The sequence below is a fragment of the Bubalus bubalis genome, chromosome 7 (assembly GCF_019923935.1).
Source record: "Bubalus bubalis isolate 160015118507 breed Murrah chromosome 7, NDDB_SH_1, whole genome shotgun sequence".
Taxonomy (NCBI): domain Eukaryota; kingdom Metazoa; phylum Chordata; class Mammalia; order Artiodactyla; family Bovidae; genus Bubalus; species Bubalus bubalis.
In genome coordinates this window covers 70,779,769-70,799,550 of record NC_059163.1, presented here as the reverse complement: position 1 = coordinate 70,799,550, position 19,782 = coordinate 70,779,769, and the positions used below count along the sequence as shown (strand labels likewise).

At 40.7% G+C, this 19,782-nt stretch overlaps 3 long non-coding RNA genes across 5 annotated transcripts in view; 2 read left to right on the top strand and 1 right to left on the bottom strand.

The window, feature by feature from the left end:
* LOC123334449 overlaps positions 1–19,782 on the top strand; it is an 83,800-nt gene that overhangs the window by 30,397 nt on the left and 33,621 nt on the right. The window contains exons 1-2 of one of the 3 annotated variants that reach the window (XR_006552304.2): positions 6,153–6,275; positions 15,462–15,548. The exons of 1 other annotated variant lie outside the window; for it this stretch is intronic. This is a non-coding gene — a long non-coding RNA (uncharacterized LOC123334449). Of the gene's footprint in view, positions 1–6,148; positions 6,276–15,461; positions 15,549–19,782 lie in introns of those variants that run through there. One more of the 3 variants, XR_006552306.2, reaches the window with a different exon arrangement.
* LOC123334450 lies at positions 3,999–5,722 on the bottom strand. The gene is made up of 2 exons (XR_006552307.1): positions 5,590–5,722; positions 3,999–4,425 (listed from the first exon to the last, which is right to left on the bottom strand). It is a non-coding gene; the product is annotated as an uncharacterized LOC123334450 (long non-coding RNA).
* LOC123334451 lies at positions 9,375–14,531 on the top strand. The gene is made up of 2 exons (XR_006552308.2): positions 9,375–9,432; positions 13,503–14,531. It is a non-coding gene; the product is annotated as an uncharacterized LOC123334451 (long non-coding RNA).

Sequence of the window (19,782 nt, the reverse complement as noted above, 5' to 3'; positions counted from 1 at the left end):
AATGTAGTTGGTGTCTGATATTAGGTTAATTTCAGATATACTGCACGATGATTTGATATTTGCATACATTATGAAATGACCACCTCATGTCTAATAGCTATCTGTCCTCATTCACAGCTATTACAATATTATTGACCATATTTCTTACACTGTGAATTCCATGCTCATGCCTTCCTTATTACAGAACTGGAGGCTTGTCCCTCTTAATCCCACTTATCTATTTTGTCCACTCCCTACATCCCTCCCTTCTGGCAACCACCCAGTTTTCCTCTGTTTCTGTGAGTCTGTTTTCACTTTGTTTTGTTTTTTAGATTCCATATATAAGTGAGACCATGTGGAATTTGTCTTTTTCTGTCTGACTTGATTTGCTTAGCATAATATCCTCTAGATCCATTTATATTGTTGCAAACGGCAAGATAGCTTTTTATAAGCTGAGTAATATTCCATTGTATATGTATGTACACACACACATACACAGACACTTAGATTGCTTTCATATCTTACATATTGTATGTAATGCTGCAATGAACATTGGAGAGCATATATATTTTTGAACTAGTGTTTTTATTTTCTTTGGGTAAATATTAAGAAGTGCAATTGTGATTCATTTGGTAGTTCTATTTTTTGAGGAACCACCACACTATTTTCATAGTGGTTGCACCAACCTACAATCCCACCAACACCACATAAGGATTCCCTTTTGTCCGCATCCTAGAGTTATTTGTATATTTTGATATTAACCCTTTATAGAATATATTGTTGGCAAATATCTTATCCCATTCAGTTGGTTACATTTTCATTTTGTTGATAGTTCTGTTTGCTGTGCAAAAGTTTTTTTAGTTTGGTGTAGTCCCTTTTTTTCTTGCTTTTGTGTCCTTTTCCTAAGAAGACATATTAAAAAAAAATATTACTAAGACAAATGTCAAAGAGCATACTGCCTATGTTTTCTTCTAGATGTTTTATGGTTTCATGTCTTACATTGAGTTCTTTAATCTATTCTGAGTTTATTTTTGTATATGGTTTGGGAAAGTAATGAATTACTTAGATACCAGTTACCTTTAACTACATAATTTCTCTTTCTTAGGAATTTTAAAGGGAACCAGGAACCAAAGGGGATAAGAGAATCGCCACCTTTGGCCAAGGAAATGCCCATGCTATTAATAAAATACCTGAAACCTTAAAAAAACTACTGGGAGAACAGGCAGAAAAGAAATTAAGACAGAACAAGTATTTGTAAGTAATTATAGGGGCCATGAAGCTCCAGTACTTTGGCAACCTGATGCAAAGAGCTGACTCATTGGAGAAGACCCTGATGATGGGAAGGATTGAAGGCAGGAGGAGAAGGGGACGACAGAGGGTGAGATGGTTGGATGGCATCATTGACTCAATGGACATGAGTTTGAGTAAGCTCTGGGAGATAGTGAAGGACAGGGAAACATGGTGTGCTGCAGTTCATGGGGTCGCAGAGACATGAACTGAGCGACTGAACAACGGCAACCACATTACGGCAATCAAAGTAACAGACAAATCTAACACCTCCCAAGCTTTCTGTGTCCTTTCTCCCCATTGAGTATTTTTTTTTTTTTTTGTGGTAATAATACTTAAGACAAGATCTACTCTCTTTACTTTTTGAGTGCAGTGTTGTAGAGCAGATCTCTAGAACTTATTCATCTAGCATAACTGAAATTTTATGTCCAGTGAACAATTCTTCATTTTTCCAAAGTCTATATCCTCCATTTGTGAAAATCTATTCTTGATCCGTAGCACCTGCTAAGCTGTATGATCTCATAAACCATCTCTGTTCAACTTCTGTTTGAAGAGTGTGCTCTGCCAGCTTGACTTCTACTTCTTGTGGGTTCCCTGTCTAAGCCCCATCACTCATCAGGTGAGAATGGATTGTGCACATGTGTGTGTGTGTGTGTGTGTGTGTGTGTGTGGCAGAACTGGGAGGACAGCAGTGGGGGATAAAAGAAGTAAGGGCTGTGCTTGATAAAAAAATACTTGCTTTCACTACTGTTCTATTTTTCTAGGTTCCTATTTCATCACCTCACACCGTCCTATTCAACATTCTAAACTTATTTTTATTCCACTCCCCAGCCTGCACCATCCTATCTCTATCTCTAGAGATACTATCCACATTCCCACTCATTTTGAATGCAATGTAAAGTATAAAAACGCACATACATATGCCTTTTTCTTTTTTATATGTTACTCTCATGTGTATTATTCTGTTTAGTTATCTCATTGTTCTTATTTTTTTTTTAAGATGGAAATTATTCCCATTTTTCAGATGAAAAAGCAAATACATAGAGATAAAGGTGATCAACTGGGGATCTCAGGCCATGGGAGAGTGATTGTATTTGGAATTAAATCTTTTGTTTAGTCAATAATGATTGTTTGCAAATTGCTTCATTACATTAAGGGCAATGAGGTTGGTAGCCTCTCTCTTTCCCTCTCCTTTCCAGTTCTGGGCTGTTTGACCCAACTACTCTTGGTTATTACTTTTGAAACATGGCTTTACATTTTTTTCCTTTTTGTTTTTTCTTTTAGAACATCTTTCAATTTCTCTTCTAGAACTGGCTAGTTTCCTGGAGGACTGCTTAGGTGAGCAAACTTCCCACTCCAGCCCACCTTCTTTTTCTCTCTGTAGTTTTGTTCTTCATCTTAGTTAATGACTACACTAGCCAGGTGATCATTCAAGCCAAAATTCTCAAAGGTATATCTAAATTCACAAGAAGAACTTGACGTCTTGCATTGGATGATGTTGAACAACTACCAGAAAGGGAACCAACTGTGTACTTCCTACAGGCCAGGCTTTGTATGAGGCATTTTAAGTGAGATAATGAGATTCAGTGGAACAGATTGCTGGTATGATTGGTTCCCATCCTGGAGGAGGTGATGTTGGAGATTAACCTGGAAGGACAGGGATTTAAATAGGTGAAAGGAGGAATTAACAAACCAAGAGAAATATTAAACAAGGAGCTAAGAGCCAAGTAGCCTTAATGGTTGCATGTCTTGTGTCTTTACAGCATTTTTTTCTTTTTTTAAAGTCGCTCAGTCATGTCTGACTCTTTGCAACCCCATGGACAATATAGTCTATGGAATTCTCCAGATCAGAAATACTGGAGTGGGTAGCTGTTGCCTTCTCCAGGGGATCTTCCTGACCTAGGAATTGAATCAGGGTCTCCTGCATTGCAGGTGGATTCTTTGCTAGCTAAGCTACCAGGGAACCTCATTTACAGCATAGGTCTTGTGACTAATTCCTATAATAGACTAGAGTAAGACTAATCTGCTACACTCCTTGGAAGGAAAGTTATGACCAACCTAGATAGCATATTCAAAAGCAGAGACATTACTTTGCCAACAAAGGTCCGTCTAGTCAAGGCTATGGTTTTTCCAGTGGTCATGTATGGATGTGAGAGTTGGACTGTGAAGAAAGCTGCGCGCTGAAGAATTGATGCTTTTGAACTGTGGTGTTGGAGAAGACTCTTTCGAGTCCCTTGGACTGCAAGGAGATCCAACCAGTCCATTCTAAAGGCGATCAGTCCTGGGTGTTCTTTAGAAGGAATGATGCTAAAGCTGAAACTCCAGTACTTTGGCCATCTCATGCGAAGAGTTGACTCATTGGAAAAGACTCTGATGCTGGGAGGGATTGGGGGCAGGAGGTGAAGGGGACAACAGAGGATGAGATGGCTGGATGGCATCACTGACTCGATAGACATGAGTTTGGGTGAACTCCGGGAGTTGGTGATGGACAGGGAGGCCTGGTGTCCTGCAATTCATGGGGTTGCAAAGAGTCAGACACGACTGAGCGACTGAACTGAACTGAACTGAACTGAATCTGCTATAACAGGCGGCTCAGTGGTAAAGAATCTGCCTGCCAATGCAGGATACACAAGAGTCACGGGTTCAACCCCTGGGTTGGGAAGATCCCCTGGAGAATGAAATGGCAACCTACTGGCAATGATTTTGCTGGGAGAATCCCATGGACAGAGGAAACTGATGGGCTATAATCCATGGGGTTGACTGAGTGACTGAGCCCACACAAGCTGCTATAACAGAGACCTGACAATACAGTGGCTTAATGAGTAAAGCAGTTTTTTTTCCTCTTATGAAACAGTCCTGTTGTGAACAGTCCAGGTGGGCTGGTCTGCTGTCGTCTGGGGCGCTGCCATTTTCTTCATGTTTGAAGCTGGTTTGATGTCACATTCAGGTTCCAGCCATTGGAAAGGGGAATGGGGAACACAGAGGAGGCACGTTCCATGCCCCACAACTAGGTCAAAGGGACAAAAAGAGGCTGGTTGTGTAATCTAGCTAGGCTGCCATGTGCTCTCCTTGATTCCACTTCATTTAACTTGGCAGGTTGAGAGAGTGGATGCAGGGTACCCTGCAGCCTCATAGCCATCCCAATGATTTCCTTCATTCCTTTAAAAAAAAAAGTTTTTATTGTTACACCATTGTTTATGTTTTATGTTTTTGGCAGTGAGACATATGGGATATTAGCTGTCTGACCAGGGATTGAACTGGTACCCCCCGAATTGGAAGGTGAATTAACCACTGGACTGCCAGGCAAGACCCTTCCTTCACTCATTCGAAACTTTATTGGGAGTGACAGTGGGCTCGCTGGGAGCAGGGAGAAGTGTGTGGCAGCAAGAAAATGAAAGCTCTTTCACAGAATCAAAAGCTGTGGTGTGAAGCTTACACTATGTTCCTGCTGACCACCTTGAACAGAGCTGTTCTACTTCTAGAATCAAACAATCAAAGGAAACTTTTGTTAATTTATAGAAACAACAAAGTTAACAGTGAGATTAAAATGCTGATGACTTAAAACTGTCTTCTGGTAATTTTCCATGAAAACTTTGGCATCTGCCAAGGCTTAAGGTCAGGAAGATCCCTGGAAAAGGAAATGGCAACCCACTCCAGTATTCTCGCCTGGGAAATCCCATGGGCAGAGGAGCCTGGTGTGCTACAGTCCATGGGGTCGCAAAGAAATGGACACAACTCAGTGACTAAACAACAACAACAACAAAGCTTAAATGCAAATAATGTGAAGAGATGAGAAAGTAAAGGAACACTTGGCACATTGAGAGGGTGCTCTGATGCAAAAAGCTTTCCTAGCCACACCCTCACAGTTCACATTTTATTTCAGGGGCCTATGTGTTTCTGGTTGAGATTTCACTTGAAATACACATCATGCAGTTATGCGTCCTGCCAGAGGAAGAGTTTTCTCTCTTGTAAGCTGGAATGAAGCACATCATTATTTCGCATGGCAGAACCCCGACAGCTCCCAGGCACTCCTCCACCTGAGTGTGTCTGAGAATTGTTTGTTTAGGAGACGAGAACAACCTGCTGTTTCATTTGCTTAGAATAATCCCACCACCTGCCTCTGATGGCAGGTGTCATGGGGTGCGAGGTGAGGGACCTCCCTTACAAGGATATATCCTGAGAAATGCTGCTAGAATCTGTTCTCAGGTTGGAGAGGGCACACACACACACCACACACAGAGACACACACACATGCTTGAATACATATAGCACAATCCAAACTGGAGGCAGAGTGGGTCTGGGCATGAGATGTTTTGCCCCTACCTTCTTCCCTGAAGCACACGCCAGTTGGTGGCAGTTTAAAACTTTGCACTTAAGAAGCTTAATTTTTTTTTCCAAAGAGCAAGACTCTTCTGGGCTGACATCTTCTTCACATGCAGCCTGGTGGGAATGAATCCTGTAAAAATGAGAACCAGGCCATCTCTTATCGTGCCTGAGAAGGTCAGGGAAGGGGCATTTCGCTGCTCCGCCTTGCGATGTTTTCCCTCAGGGTCCCATCTGCCTCATCAAATTCTGCTTCTGACTGGCTGATACCAGCCCCCTGGGGGTTGTTCTTGACATCTGAAATCAACAAGCTGAGCTGTCAATCTTCCCAGGCTTCCTCAACTGCGAGGGGCTGCCTTTCCTGACTGGGCATTTTGGGAGAAGCCAGAATTCCATTTTTATAGCAGCTCACTTGGTCCTCAGTGAAGCTGGCTAATTCTCAGGATTAATTGCCTCATTAATGAGGAGATTCACACAGTATATTTGCTTTTAGCCAGGTTGTCAGATACCTTTGAAAGGGTTTAATGTCAATAAAATTTCAGTGTAGCTGTTAGTTTAGTTAAGTAAGCATTTAACAACTCCACTTGGGCCATCACTGCTCTGGGAAAAGACCAAAGCAGGCTATCTGCTAAATTCAGGGTTCCATGGGGACAAGAACTTGGATCCAAGTGTAAAGAGGTTGCTCGGTGAGTCTGGGGAAATCGGGGGAGGCTACAGGAAAATGAAAATAAATAAGAGCTAGACTGAACTTGAATATTAGTCATGTATTACATAGCATGAAATTAAGCATGCCATCTGATTCACCAAATACTTGGTTCAAATTGGAAAGCCTCAGCATTGTGATTTACGGACATCCTTTTTTGCATAGTTATATCCTGCCCCAGGACATTTATATCTGCTTTTCTTTCTACATCGATGTTTTTCTTTAGGTATTTACAGTGATTCCCTCTTGAACTTTTTTTGATTCTTGATTTCAGTGTTCCTACCATGGGGAGATTCTTTCATCACCTTGTTAAAAATAGTTCGACCTGTCATCACTCTATCATCTCTTTTTGAAGTACTGACAAGGGAGCAGGTGCTTACACGTTTAACATCTGTCTTCCCTGTGGAGTGGAAGAAGGACCAGACTTGTTCTGTTCACAGCCATACCCCCAGAGCCAGGAACAATTCTTGGTATAGTGTACCTGCTCAATAAATAAACAACAATTGAATCAATGAAATATTAATAAAAGAAACAATATTAATTATAAGAAAAACTTTCCAAATACTCTCATCCAGAAATAAACATCGTTCATATGAGGAATCCACCTCATTTCAGATACTGTTCTATATTGTTGCTGTTGTGAAAGTGGAAGTGTCCGTCGCTCAGCTGTGCCCGACTCTTTCCCGCCAGGCTCCTCTGTCCATGGGATTCTCCAGGCAAGATTACTGGAGTGAGTTGCCATTCCCTTTTCCAGGGGATCTTCCCAACCCAGGGATCAAACTCAGGTCTCCAGCCTTGCAGGCAGATTCTTTGAGCCACACTGAGCCGCCAGGGAATCCACCCTGATGTTGTTCAGCTGTTGTTGTTCAGTTTGACTGTTTTTGACCCCGTGGACAGAAGCACTGCAGGCCTCCCTGACCCTCACTATCTCTCTGAGTGTGCTCACACACACGTCCATTCAGTCAGTGATGCCATCCAGCCAGCCAACCATCCTCTGCCACCCTCTTCTCCTTCTGCCTTCGATCTTTCCCAGGATCAGGGTCTTTTCCAATGAGTCATCTATACATATTTCTATTAAAATAGGATAGGACTATCAGTGCTCTTTTAAGAGTGTTTTAAGTTTAATTTCATTTGACTGAACAGAAGAGAAAAATGAAGATAAAAGGTGAAATTTTAAACGGATTTATTTATTTTTTTTTACTGTAAGAGATGTTATTTCCTAAAATATTCCACTAAAAAGATTATGCAAAATATTGACAAGTTGGAATCACTATCATTTTTTTAAAAAATTACATTTTGAGTTTGAGTTTCTGCCATAAAAGATTAGTATTCTCATATTCCCTCTTTTCCGATTTTTAAAGTTATTTCTCTTATAGTGTTCATAGTTTACTTTTTCTTTATTATCTGTAATTCAAACAATTGTCAAGTGTTTTTTTTTTTTTTTGTTTGTTTGTTTTGTTTTTAAAAGGAGTCCCTACCCACCATCAGTCCTTTCTTACTGGAGCTCTGCCATCCCTGAGGTTAACATCTGCTAAAACTCTCACTTAACTGGATTCCCTTGGCAAGTGGATTTTCCCACCAGGCCATGGGGTGGCAGTGTGGCATTGCTATTAAAGAGGGAAGTTTCTAGAGTCACCACCTGGGGTTAACATTTCAGCTCCACCATTTCCTAGCTGTGTGACCTTGGGAAAGTTTCTTACTTTCTCTGTATCTTAGTCTCTTTATTTGAAACGTGGATAATAATAGAACCTACTCCATAGGGCCATGCTGCTGTGCTGTGCTCAGCTGTGTCCTAGTCTTTGCGACCCCATGGACTGTAGCCCACCAGGCTCCTCTGCCCGTGGAATTTTCCAAACAAGAATACTGGAGAGGGTTGCCATTTCCTCCGCTCTTCCCCACCAAGAGATGCAACCTTGGTCTCCTTTGTCTCCTGCACTGCAAGCAAATCCCCCTGCAATGCAGGAGACCCTGGTTTGATTCCTAGTTTGGAAAGATCCTCTGGAGAAGGGAAAGGCTACCCACTCCAGTATGGGATCGCAAAGAATTGGGCACAACTTTCACATCACATCACATATAGGGACATGGATTAGATGAGACAATGCTCTTCACACAATCCTTGGCACCCAGTAAACCTGCCCCTCGAACTCCCCTTGAGAGATCTCATTCCTTTCAGGGTTGCCTGCCCCAAATAGCTCTCATCCTGCCTGGCTGTGGAGTCCAACAGATCAAAGATTCTTTCTTCCCTAGACCTCACACTTGAGTTACACAAATACTGCCGTTTGCTATTCCCAGTCCCTTCCAATTAGGACTTGTGAGTTCAAACGTTAGGCTGTCTATGACACATGCAGCAGTGAAACTGACTGACAGGGAGCAGAGGCAGCTGTGGAGGGAAGCCAAAGGCGGCCCTGGGAGGTGGCCCGGTGCTGTTGAACCATTTTGGAATCGTCCTCTGGAGCCTGGCAGCCCCGGAGAAGGTTTGTAGCTTGGGATGCAGCCGGAGCCTGTATCTGACAAGTTTATTTCCACAGTTGGATGTGATTTGCCTTAATGCTGGTATCCCTCCTGCCAAGGTGCATGCTGTTTGCTCAGATGTTGGTCACATTTTGATAATCATTTAATCTTTATTTATTCTGTGCACCCTGTGGTGTAGATAATCATCTCTGGCTGCCAGAGGAGGAGACCTGCTAGAGTCAATATGGAACCTGAGTACCCTTTTCCAATGGGATTCTTTTCAAGAGATGGATGTGTCGATTTAAACGGAAAGTTTCTCGCAAAACTAATTTTTAAACAGGACAGGCATTTAAAAACTTACGGCAAATGAAAAATATGGGGGAAATTTTATGTTTTCTCTTAGGAAATTCTGATTAAGGCTCCTTTTTTTTTTAATGCTTGCTGCTGCTGCTGCTAAGTCGCTTCAGTCATGTCCGACTCTGTGCGAACCCATAGACGGCAGCCCACCAGGCTCCCCCATTCCTGGGATTCTCCAGGCAAGAACACTGGAGTGGGTTGCCATCGCCTTCTCCAATGTGTGAAAGTGAAGTAGCTCAGTTGTGTCTGACTCTTAGCGACTGCATGGACTGCAGCCCACCAGGCTCCTCCGTCCATGGGATTTTCCAGGCAAGAGTACTGCTTATGTTTCGGTAATTTCTCTACTGTTAATCCTTGACAATTCAAATGTTCTTGAATCTATCTATTTCCACAACTGAATTAGAGAGATGATGATATCGAGAAGAGTAAACCAGTATAAAGGATTTTCAAATTTCATTAGTGAATTCCTGGACCTATTCTTGAAAGAAATTGGCACTATAAATTTAATTCAGTATGTGTAATTTTTTAAATTTAAGAAATATTTTTTAAGGATTTGTTATAAGGGTTATGGTGAGTGAGTGACCGAGTGAAAGTCACTCAGTTGTGTCTGACTCTTTGTGACCCCAAGGACTATACAGTCTGTGGAATTCTCTAGACCAGAATACTAGAATGGGTTCAGTTCAGTTCAGTCACTTAGTCGTGTCCGACTCTTTGTGACCCCATGAATCACAGCGCGGCAGGCCTCCCTGTCCATCACCAACTCCCGGAGTTCACTCAGACTCACATCCATTGAGTCAGTGATACCATCCAGCCATCTCATCCTCTGTCGTCCCCTTCTCCTCCTGCCCCCAAACCCTCCCAGCATCAGGGCCTTTTCCAATGAGTCAACTCTTCACATCAGGTGGCCAAAGTATTGGAGTTACAGCTTTAGCATCAGTCCTTCCAAAGAACACCCAGGACTGATCTCCTTTAGGATGGACTGGTTGGATCTCCTTGCAGTCCGAGGGACTCTCAAGAGTCTTCTCCAACACCACAGTTCAAAAGCATCAATTCTTTGGCCCTCAGCTTTCTTCACAGTCCAACTCTCACATCCATACATGACTACTGGAAAAACCATAGCCTTGACTAGACGGACCTTTGTTGGCAAGGTAATATCTCTGCTTTTCAATATACTATCTAGGTTGGTCATAACTTATCTTCCAAGGAGTAAGTATCTTTTAATTTCATGGCTGCAATCACCATCTGCAGTGATTTTGGAGCCCAGAAATATAAAGTCAGTCACTGTTTCCACCGTTTCCCCATCTATTTGCCATGAAGTGATGGGACCAGATGCCATGACCTTAGTTTTCTGAATGTTGAGCTTTAAGCCAACTTTTTCACTCTCCTCTTTCACCTTCATCAAGAGGCTTTTTAGTTCCTCTTCACTTCCTGCCATAAGAGTGGTGTCATCTGAATATCTGAGGTTATTGATATTTCTCCCGGCAATCTTGATTCCAGCTTTTGCTTCTTCCAGCCCAGCGTTTCTCATGATGTACTCTGCATAGAAGTTAAATAATCAGGGTGACAATATACAGCCTTGATGTACTCCTTTTCCTATTTGGAACCAGTCTGTTGTTCCATGTCCGGTTCTAACTCTTGCTTCCTGACCTGCATATAGGTTTCTCAAGAGGCAGATCAGGTGGTCTGGTATTCCCATCTCTTTCAGAATTTTCCACAGTTTATTGTGATCCACACAGTCAAAGGCTTTGGCATAGTCAATAAAGCAGAAATAGATGCTTTTCTGGAACTCTCTTGCTTTTTCCATGATCCAGCGGATGTTGGCAATTTGATCTCTGGTTCCTCTGCCTTTTCTAAAACCAGCTTGAACATCTGGAAGTTCACAGTTCATGTATTGCTGAAGCCTGGCTTGGAGAATTTTGAGCATTACTTTACTAGTATGTGAGATGAGTGCAATTGTGCAGTAGTTTGAGCATTCTTTGGCATTGCCTTTCTTTGGGATTGGAATGAAAACTGACCTTTTCCAGTCCTATGGACACTGCTAAGTTTTCCAAATTTGCTGGCATATTGAGTGCAGCACTTTCACAGCATCATCTTTCAGGATTTGGAATAGCTCAACTGGAATTCCATCACTTCCACTAGCTTTGTTCGTAGTGATGCTTTCTAAGGCCCATTTGACTTTACATTCCAGAATGTCTGGCTCTAGGTGAGTGATCACACCATCATGATTATCTGGGTCATGAAGCTCTTTTTTGTACAGTTCTTCTGTGTATTTTTGACACCTCTTCTTCATATCTTCTGCTTCTGTTAGGTCCATACCATTTCTGTCCTTTATTGAGCCCATCTTTGCATGAAGTGTTCCCTTGGTATCTATAATTTTCTTGAAGAGATCTCTAGTCTTTCCCATTCTGTTGTTTTCCTCTATTTCTTTGCATTGATCGCTGAAGAAGGCTTTCTTATCTCTTCTTGCTATTCTTTGGAACTCTGCATTCAGATGTTGAAATCTTTCCTTTTTTCCTTTCCTTTTCACTTCTCTTCTTTTCACAGCTATTTGTAAGGCCTCCCCAGGCAGCCATTTTGCTTTTTTTGCATTTCTTTTCCATGGGGATGGTCTTGATCCCTGTCTCCTGTACAATGTCATGAACCTCAACCCATAGTTCATCAGGCACTCTATCAGATCTAGTCCCTTAAATCTATTTCTCACTTCTACTGTATTATCATAAGGGATTTGATTTAGGTCATACCTGAATGGTTTAGTGGTTTTCCCCACTTTCTTCAGTTTAAGTCTGAATTTGGCAATAAGGAGTTCATGATCTGAGCCACAGTCAGCTCCCGGTCTTGTTTTTGTGGACTGTATAGAGCTTCTTCTCCAGGTGATCTTCCCAACCCAGGGATTGAAACCAGGTCTCCCACATTGCAGGCGGATTCTTTATTACCTGAGTCACAAGGGAAGCCCAAGAGTACTGGAGTGGGTAGCTTATCCCTTCTACAGCAGATCTTCCAGACCCAGAAATCAAACCAGGGTTTCCTGCATTGCAGGTGGATTCTTTAACCAACTGAGCTATCAGGGAAGCCCCAGGGTTCTGGTGGTTTGATAAAAATAAACAAGGATGCTTTCTATATTATTTTTTGTTTAAACAGTACTTACATAGTATTAGAATTATGTATTTCTATTTGACTCATGAGCTTTTAAAAGTAATTTTTTTAATTCTCAAAAGAACTTTATATACTTTGTTCTCGGATGTACTTATCAATTTCCTACTATCATACTTTCAAAATATATGGATTATTCTTTTCTAAAAAATTGCATTTATTTATTTAAAAAAACATGGATTATTCTTAATCAAGAAAAACATTACTTGGGACTTCTCTGGTGGTCTAATGGTTAGGACTTGATGCTTTCACTGCCATGGCCCTGAGTTCAATCTCTGGTCAGGGAACTAAGGGCCTGCAAGCTATGGGAGTGGCCAAAAATTAAAATTAAAATAAGTAAAAATACATACTTAAAAAAAAGAAAAACCTTACTAGAACTTTAGACTTTTGCCTATGAACATTATCTTCTTTAGTCTGTGAATCAAAAATTCAGTCAAGGGAGGTAATGTAGACAGAATAGAGTGAAGGGCATCTGAGAGGTTCTTTTGTTCCAAATCATCAGAGTTTGGGGTGAGTGGACCTCAAAGGCTTGACTTTCTGCTTGACACCGAGTTGGATTTTGTGCCCCCAGCTTACACTGACAGATGTAATCAAAGTTTTGTAGAGGGATTGCTGAAGACATTGTACTCTGTGTTACTCTGTATCCTCTAGGTAGACCTAGACAACTCTTTCATTTAGAACTGTGCTGTCCACATGTGAAATATGGCCAATGCAACTAAGAAAATAAATTTTATTTAATTTTTAATTAACTTAAATTTAAAAATGAATATTCAGTAATTGGAAAAGCTTTAAGTATGTTGGAATAATTTGGTTATGTGAATCTACTTTTTCTACTGTGCTGTGCTTAGTTGCTCAGTTGTGTCTGACTCTTTGAGACCCCATGAACTGTAGCCCAGGCTCCTTTGTCCATGGGGCTTCTCCAGGCTCCTTTGTCCATGGAGTGGGTTGCTATGCCCTCCTCCAAGGGATCTTCCCAACCCAAGGATTGATCACTGGTCTCTTGCATTGCAGGCATATTCTTTACTGTCTGAGCCACCAGGGAACCCTCTGTACAGTTTGTGAAATCAAGATATATTAGGTTGGCGCAAATATAATTGCTGTTTTTGCATTGTTGAAATTTGATGTTTAATATCAGAATACATTCTTAATAAATGTGGTTATTTTATAGATCATTTTAATACTCATTTCTCACTTTATGTTTTTTGCTAATGACTTATTATTTGCTATTCATTTAATATTTATTTTAAACTAGGAAATGATGTTGAACAAAAAGCAAATTTGAGTGATTTTCTTATTCAAGTTCAAAATGAGTCATAAAGCAGCGCAGACAACTCTCAACATCAACAACGAATTTGGCCCAGGAACTGCTAATGAACATACAGTGCAGTGGTGGTTCCAGAAGTTTTGCAAAGGAGACAAGTGACTTGAAGATAAGCAACATAGTGGCCAGCCATCAGAAGTTGATGACGACCAATTGAGAGCAATCATGGAAGCTGATCCTCTTACAGCTACACGAGAAGTTGCCAAAGAACTCAACATAGACCATCCTTGGTCATTCAGCATGTAAAGTAAATTGGAAATGTGAAAAAGCGCAATAAGTGGGTGTCTCATGAACTGACCAAAAAAAAAAAAGTCTGAAATGTTGTCTCTTTTTCTATGCAACAACAATGAATCATTTCTCTATTGGATTGTGATGTGTGACAAAAAGTGGATTTTATAGGTCAACTGCTGATGACCAGCTCAGTGGTTGGACCAAAAAGAAGCTCCAAAGCACTTCCCAAATCCAAATATGCACAATAAAAGGGTCATAGTCACTCTTTGGTGGTCTGCTGCTGGTCTGATCCACTACAGCTCTCTGAATCCCGGTGAAACCATTACACCTGAGAAGTATACTCAGCAAATCAGTGAGATGCACTGAAAACGGCAACGCCTGCAGTTGCGTTGGTCAACTGAAAGGGCGCAGTTCTTCTCCACTACAACGCCCAACGGCGTGTTGCACAACCGCTTCAAAAGTTGAATGAATAGGGCTATGAAGTCTTGCTTAATCTGCCTTATTCACCTGACCTCTCGCCAACTGACTACCACTTCAACATCTTAACACCTTTTTGCAGGGAAAATGCTTCCACAATGAGCAGGAGGCAGAGCATTCTTTCCAAGAGTTCGTTGAATCCTGAAGTATGAATTTTTATGCTACAGGAATAAGCAAACTTATTTTTCTTTGGCAAAAATATGTTGATTATAATGGTTCCTATTTTGATTAATAAAGATGTGTTTGAGCCTAGTCATAATGAAATTCACGGTTTGAAACCACAATGACTTTTGCACCAATATAATAGATCAAGTATTTCCAACGAAAATTTAGTGCCTCTGAGAACTGCTATGAGTGTAAAATGTACATTATATTTTAAAGACTTAGTATGCAAAAAAAAAAACCACATGGTTAATTTGTCTATTGATTATATACTGAAATGATAATACTTTGAATATATTAAGATTTTATAAAAATTAATGTCATTTTATTTACATTTTAAATGTATTTATTAGAAAATTTAAAATTGCATATGTGACATTATATTTCTGTTGGACAGCACTGGTACATACTAAAGTTTCAGGAAAAAGCTTTGCTTCTTGGAAGGAAATCGTATATCTTTTTTCTTTTCTGAAAAAACCTGGATTTTATAATCATATTAGTTTATCTAAAAAGGTAAATTCTTGGCCACCAGAACCTCACAACTCTATTTTTGGCTCAGTGTTATTTCCTCTAAGATCTTATCACTTTCATGGCTTTATTTAATTTTTTCCACTGGTCTTATCTTCCTGCTATATCTTTATTTTCTCTGGCTGTGATTTAATTTGGTTTACATCTTATTCTTGTGAATTGCACCAAAATCACGTTATGGAGAACCCATCTTCCTCATGTGGTTTGCTGTGAACCTGTCTAGGTTACAAGCATGGCAGGATATGGATGTTGCCCTGATGAAACCCTTAACGTTTGAAAGGAAAATGATAGAAACAAAGTGATTGGCATTTTGAAAGCCCAAACCTCCATAAAACTCAGTTGTGTCTGACTCTTTGTGACCCCATGGACTGTAACCCACTAGGCTCTTCTGTTCATGGAATTCTCCAGGCAAGAATACTGGAGTGGGTAGCCCTTCCCTTCTCCAGGAATCTTCCCAACTGAGGGATCAAACCCAGGTCTCCTCTGTTGCAGGCAGATTCTTTACAGTCTGAGCCACCAGGGAAGCCAATAGAACTCAACACAAGTCCTCTATTTTTTGAAAGCCACTTCAGGTTTGAGGTAAGTTTCTGGAGATCTAGAAATCTTTCCTGGAGTGATTTTTGTGTGTGTGTTTTTTTTTTTCAGGTGCCTGTGTGGCTTGTGGGATCTTCTTAGCTCCCTGACTAGTGATTGAACCCAAATCTGTATCTTCAAAAATGGCCTCAGTTCTCTGAAATATTGATGACTAAAAAGGCTCTGAAATTGCAGAGTCATTTCTTTAAAGAAGGTTACCTGCATTCAGGCAGCAGCCACCCTGTGATTGGCTGGGACCAGTGTGCTTTGGGGCACAGCTAAGTTCTTTCTGGTGAGAGTTACAGAAAGAAGAAAGGGAATGTCATTTTATGCTATTAAATTTTTTATTGAGAAAGTGACACATCAATTAACTGTTATAAACATAGAATACCTCAATTATGATGAGAGTTAAATGATAATATATTCAAGCCTAGCTTTAGGACTTAGTTTATAAAATAATAAGCAAAAGCTCCTCTCTTTAAATGTTACTTGAATAGGTTGGGATAAAAGGCTGTGATGTGAGGTAGGGGTTCAATGTAATTCTTTTGTGTTCGAAAATCTGATCATCCCTATCACTGATTCTTTACTTCTCTGACAAATATTGTTTTTCCTTCTTTCAATATCTTTAGAACTTTAAGAATTCATCTCAACTATCACAGAAAAGTAGGACAAAATTACTCTTCTCATTACTTCACCTTTTAAGGGTTAACTCCATTTTTGACAAATATCATTTAGAGAGGAACAGCATCCATGGACCACTTTTCCTCAGTAGGACCTGAAAACAGCAACTTCATTTACTGAAGGGACTAACATGTGACAAGCAGCTTGTTACGGAACTGTAAACTTTTATGGATAACTGAAAATAGAGGTTTTCCAAGGTCCTCTAGGGTTAGATAGTCACCTGTACTCTTCCTTTGTATGTCAGAAATAAGGTTGATCTGGCTGTTTGGAAGTCACTGATATCATGAGGTTATTTTAGCACCCAGAAGATAATCAATATGTATACACTGATTGACGGGCTTGAGGGGAGATGCATCTGGCAGAATCTAAGTCCCATTTTGATTTTGACAGCTCAGGGCCCACAAGTGTGTTTATTCATTTTTCAACAATTTTTTTTGCTGAGGGAAATTTGTTGCCTTTCCTTTTTGGTAAGACTTTTTCTTTAAAGAAGGGTTACAGTTCCTATAGGGCAGCTGCAACTTTACCAACTTATTTTATTTCAAGAAAATGTAATGAGCATCTATTACGGGCTAAGTGTTTTATGCTAGGCATTGGGAATCCCAAGAAGAACGAGAAACAGTTGCTTGCCCCAGGGTAACTCAACAGTGCAGTAAGGGAGAGAGATATGTATGTATTCAGGTGTAATAAATTATTGAAAACTGAAGATAGTACTTTCCAGAAGTACAAGAGTTGTGATATTTTGTAGTAGTGGACTTTGGACCCCAGATGCCATGTTTCATATATTACCCCTACGACTGTGTATATTACCTCTACGACTGTGTATGTGGGAACTGGTTACTTAACTTCTATGAGCCTTACTTTCCCATTTGTAAAATGGAGGTAATCAGATTTAACTCAGGGTTTTTTTTTTTTTTTTTCAATTGAAATATAGTTGCTTTACAATACTATGTTAGTTTCTGCTGTATGATGAAGTGAATCAGTCATATGTATACACATATTCCCTCCTTCTTGGATATACCTTCTTCTCCCACCTTTCTGGGTCATCATAGAGCACTGAACTGAAACTCCCTGTTCTATACAGCAGCTTCCTGCTAGCTGTCTATTTTATACATCATAGTGTGTATATGTCAACCCTAATCTCCCAATTTGTCCCATCCTTCCTTTCCCCTCCTGTGTCCACATGTCCATTTTCTATGTCTGTGTCTCTATTTCTGCCTCAGAAATAGGTTCATCTGTACCATTTTTCTAGATTCCACATATATTCATTAATATATGACATTTGTTTTTCTCTTTCTGACTTACTTAACTCTGTATGATAGACCCTAGGTCCATCCACAAGGGGATTTATTGTTTACAGTATAGTAGAGGTATGGAGATATAACAGGTCAATGTTTCTGTCTGGCAAGCAGTAGTTGCTCAAGAGCAAATGTTTTTAAAGGGCCCATGCAGTTGCGGTCTCTCTGCATGATCATCTAAGGCAATCTAGGGCACAGGTACTCTCCCCATTTTATTGATGAAACCAATTTATGAAGGTTAAGTTGTTTGCTCCAACCTCCATAGCTAGTGAGCCCCTGCTCATTGGAATTTGAATCCAAGTGGTCTACTCATGGAACTTACTCTCTTAACCACTTTTGTACACTGCCTTTCGATGGAATGAGTAATGTCTTCTGGCCCCACACTTGAAGGAATAATTATTTAGAGTTGAGATAATCACGGAAGGTTTCCTGGAGGAATAAGACCTTGAGCCTGGCCTTAGGTATAATAGAAAAACTTTAGTTTTTTTTTTTTTTCTAAGCTCTAGTTTAAACACATGGTATTGTGTTAACACTAGGAGGACAGAGAACAGTATTTTGATTTTCTAAAAATGTCCTGGGGTTAAAACTTATCTGCCAGCTTCCTCCTGATGTTTATTAAACTCGACGATGCTGCATTTGTCTAACCATCACATTTCACTGTTCAATACTGTGAATGACAGCATCTCCCAGAAGAGCTGTGGTGCAAAGCAGAGGATAAAGCTATGGTCCAGGGCCCGTCACTCAGGGTTAGTGCTTTCACCGCCTTCAGCAGGATATGAACATCATAGTTTAAAAGGGGGTAGAAGTTGAATTTGCTTCTTCAGGGCTATTCCTAGCTATACAGTAAATGTTCTTAATACTTGATAAATGTCAAAAAAGCCCCTCCAACTTTGCAATCTGATAAAATTGACACCTTTCACTGCTCAGGTGAGAACTCTGCCAAGCTATAAGTTTATGTGTTTCCTTGTTGATAATAGACACAGCTCATGATGATGGAAATTTGTCCAATTTGTACCCACTATGATTATTGGAGAATATTCTTCTAAAGTGATTGACAGCACACAATATAGTGAGACCTTTTTATTCCCTGTATTAATATAATATGAACTGTGAGAAGACGAAAGCCTCATTTACATAACCTGAGATAAAAGAAGGTGAAATGTTGTAATTATCCTTTCAAGCTAAATTTTCAACTGCTATTTAAATTAACCTAGGTGAAGAGCAAGTTAACCCCAAGGAGAGCTCTTGCCCCATGAAATCTACTTGAGAAATCAGGACTGTTGGCAAACTGGCCAATCAATGAGCTGTTTCCTGTTGAGATACAAGGGACTTCCCAGGTGACTCAGTGGTAAAGAATCTGCCTGCCAATGCAGGAGATGCAGGAGACGTGCATTCGATTCCTAAAAGAGAAAACACTGATTATTTCACAGTTAGGGTGGTCGGGAAGATCCTCTAGAGGTGGAAATGCAACCTATTCCAGTATTCTTGGCTGGAGAATCCCAAGTACAGAGGAGCCTGATGGGCTACAGTACATAGGATCTCAAGAGTCAGACATGACTTAGCAACTAAATCACCACCACCAGAGTGGGTCAGGAATCTAGATGAGGCTTATCTGAGTGTCTCTGGTTCAAGGTTGTGTGGTTGTAGCCATGCTGCCGCAGTCTCATCTCAAAGTTGACTAAAGGAGGGTTCATGTCCAGAACCTCTTAAGTGACTGTAGGAAGGAGTTCCTACTTTGCAGCCTGTTGGAGTGAGAGCTTCAGTTTCCTGCTGGCTGTTGATTAGAGGACTCTTCCATCAGTTCTTCATTTTGTGGACTTCATCAGATCAGATCAGATCAGTCGCTCAGTCGTGTCCGACTCTTTGCGACCCCATGAATTGCAGCACGCCAGGCCTCCCTGTCCAACACCAACTCCCGGAGTTCACTGAGACTCACGTCCATCGAGTCAGTGATGCCATCCAGCCATCTCATCCTCTGTCATCCCCTTCTCCTCCTGCCCCCAATTCCTCCCAGCATCAGAGTCTTTAACAATGAGTCAACTCTTCACATGAGGTGGCCGAAGTACTGGAGTTTCAGCTTTAGCATCATAACTTCCAAAGAAATCCCAGGGCTGATCTCCTTCAGAATGGACTGGTTGGATCTCCTTGCAGTCCAAGGGACTCTCAAGAGTCTTCTCCAACACCACAGTTCAAAAGCATCAATTCTTCGGCGCTCAGCCTTCTTCACAGTCCAACTCTCACATCCATACATGACCACAGGAAAA